General features: G+C 42.9%; 1 long non-coding RNA gene across 1 annotated transcript; it reads right to left on the reverse strand.

The window, feature by feature from the left end:
• Window positions 1–723: 723 nt before the first annotated feature.
• Window positions 724–1,292, reverse strand: LOC122017227. The gene is made up of 3 exons (XR_006121291.1): window positions 1,278–1,292; window positions 1,106–1,198; window positions 724–854 (listed from the first exon to the last, which is right to left on the reverse strand). It is a non-coding gene; the product is annotated as an uncharacterized LOC122017227 (long non-coding RNA).
• Between the last annotated feature and the right edge of the window lie 1,826 nt (window positions 1,293–3,118).

Below are 3,118 nucleotides of genomic sequence, written 5' to 3' on the forward strand. Positions count from 1 at the left end.
TCCTGTATGCATGTCAATCAAATGCATCCATACAAATGCAGCATATAAGTGCAACAATCACAACAATATAATGCAATAAATGCATATGGTGACCGTGCACTCGGACATCACTGCTCCTGATAGTGACGGACTGTCGGAGTACTCCTGTCCTCCGCCCCAACTCATAAATGGGGAGCTCAATGCTCTCATCTCCAATACACACGACGGGAGGAAATCTCTACCGGAGTCTCGACCAACTGAGCCAAACAGAGTCCACCATCTGCCGGCTACCGCTACCCTAAATGCCAACTGAGCCAAACAGAGCGGGCCGACTCACGGCTACCACCGAGTCCTCGACCAACGGAGCTAAATAGAATCACACACCACCGGATATACAACTAATCCATGGGTGGTGTATGCAACTGGCGATGGGCTCAACCAAAGTGAAGCCGACAATCGCACAGCATGCAAACATGATGCATGATACTAAGCATGACAATCTCATGAATAGCATAGCAAGATCCATACATAAATAAAAGGTGTACCACAAGTCAATGTATCAGATGGAAGGTACACAAACAGATAGGGTATCATATAAACCCTAGGTCCTGAACATGATGTATCACATGGTTGGGTCACTACCGAAAGCATGTATGGTCAGGTCAATAATAACATGCCGTGCATAATAAATAAACAAACAACATGTAACAGATTATGTAGTGACCAACCGAATCAAAAGGATAACACAATCATTGCTATATGTTAAACACTTTATTATGCATATCAAAAGACATAAGTCAAAGTACCCGCCTCCGATAAAATGGTCCAATCCGGGAATCAAGATACCCGTCGAGATACGGTCTCGAATCAGAGTCCTACGTTATTAAACAGATAAGGTATTTAGCTATATAGCTAAATAAAAATCTCCAAACCTATTTAATAATCTTATCCATTCCTTAATTCAACACGTATACCTAGGTTAACATTAGTTATTAACCTATCTATCAATCATCAACAAAATGGTTAAAACCCAAATTCACTCAAACCACATATCACGATTATGTAGAATTAGGGCACCCTAACCAGTCCACAACAAAAATAAAATATAGTACATGTACAAAATTACCTCTACAACTTGTCCAAATCTGATTGGAAACGTTGCTTCTGTAAATCAACAGTCGGAGCAAGGATAAATTGCCAATCTCCCAAACAGATAAACCTAAATCACAATTAACACGACAAAAATCAATATCAGACCCAATTCCTCAAGGATCACACCCATAATTCAAACAACTTACCCTAATCTGAAATTTGTCCAGAATGAACGAGATCCAAGTACTGTTTTGGTGAACACAAAACTCTTCCTCTTGATACCGAAGAGGAGAGGGTGTCTCAAAGGTTCGTCCCTCGTTGAATCTGGAAGAAGCCCCATAGGAGAAGCAGTGGCGTTGGCCGTTGGCACAGAGGTGGTGGCAACCGGAGCTAGGGTTCACTGGCTGACACTGTGCAGAGGAGCAGCGACGGCAGTAAAGCACTAGGGCACGACTTGGAGCAAAGAGGAAAGGATTGGGATGGGGGGCTCGGTCGGCCCTGTGCTCGGTATCCCCACGGCTAGGGCAACAGGGGGTCGGCGGTGGCTCTCGTCGCCGGCGGCAGAGACCAAGGCAAAGAGGAGGGTCGCCGGCGTCGGCAGAGGAGAGAACCGCCGGGGCCGGCGGTTAGGGCAAGGAGGAGAAGGCGTCGGCGGCATCGGGTGCTCGGAGAGGATGCGAGGCGCGCTCGGGTTCGGCAAGGGAAAGGAAACGGCGACACTAATAAAGGAAAAAGAAATAAAAATAAATAAATAAATAAAAAGAAAAGGAAATATATATACATTTCCTCTCTTAAATAGGGTAGCCTAAACAGGCTTTTCCGAGCCCCGTTCCGGTCCCCGTTAACTCGTCCATACGAGCTCCGAAAAATTTCCGAAAAATATCCAAAAATTCCGGAAAATTCATTTATTATTTATCGTCATTTTTTTCCGGTATTTTACAGGTGGTCTGCCATTAGAGCTAGTCCGGTGTAAGCTTCAATCTCGGACTCGGAGGACGATGATTCATCCCATGTGGCCTTCAGATTCTTGTGCTTCGATCTTGTTGGTCTTTTGTCTTGTCCTTCTCCTTCTTCTTCAATTCGGGATAGTCGTCCTTGATGTGCTCTTCTCCTTGACTGTTGTAGCATCAGACCTTCCTTTTGCTCCGAGAATGTTTCTTAGTCTGCACTTTATTAAAATTATTAGATTTAATAAATTTACTAAATTTTCTTACCATTAGGCCTACTTCGTCTTCATTGATTGACGCTTCAGAGTTTAGATTGTCTGTTCTTACCTTCATGGTGATATTCTGTTTAGCCTCTTTTGATTCTGCACATCTAGATTCGTGAAGTTCTAAAGTGGAAAATAAACTTTCTAATGTGTTTACTTCTAGATCTTAAGAAATATAATAGGAGTCAACAATTGAGGGTCATTTGGGTGTCCTTGGAAAAGTATTTAATGCACACCTAAGGGAATCTTGGTTTATTACCTTTTCTCCGAGATTCGTGAGTCCAGTTATCAGCTCCTTCAGTTTAACGTGCAGTTGTACTACTGGTTCTCCTTCTCTTAGCCAGAGGTTCGTCAGTTGGTTCCGGAGAAGATCTCATCTGGCGAGCTTTGCTTCAGACGTTCCTTCATGTAGCTCCAGGAACTTTTCCCAATGTTCCTTTGCTGATACGTAGGCACCAATGCTACTGATTTCTTGAGGTGGTAGTATGCTTAGTAGGTAGAATTTGACTCGTCCATTCGCCACAAAGTTCACTTGCTCTTTCTTTGTCTAAAGGTACTCTTCTTTTTGTTCATCTTTTTAATCTTTTGGAGTTTCAAAACCATATTTAATTATTAATAAAACTTCAAAGTTAGTTTTTAAAAAAATACCTCCATGCATTTTTTTCATTACGCAAATTCTCCCTCAAACTTCGGCGGATAGATACTCGGTCCGGCCATCATCTCGGTGTTTCAGCCAACGGTTAGTCCTTTTAAGACATGCTGTCTCTGATGCCACTTATTGGCTCAGCAGGGCTAGCAATAGGGAGGTAAATTGCCTATCTGAAAATCAATCAAGTC

The sequence above is a fragment of the Zingiber officinale genome, chromosome 8B, assembly GCF_018446385.1.
Source record: "Zingiber officinale cultivar Zhangliang chromosome 8B, Zo_v1.1, whole genome shotgun sequence".
In the NCBI taxonomy this organism is placed as follows: domain Eukaryota; kingdom Viridiplantae; phylum Streptophyta; class Magnoliopsida; order Zingiberales; family Zingiberaceae; genus Zingiber; species Zingiber officinale.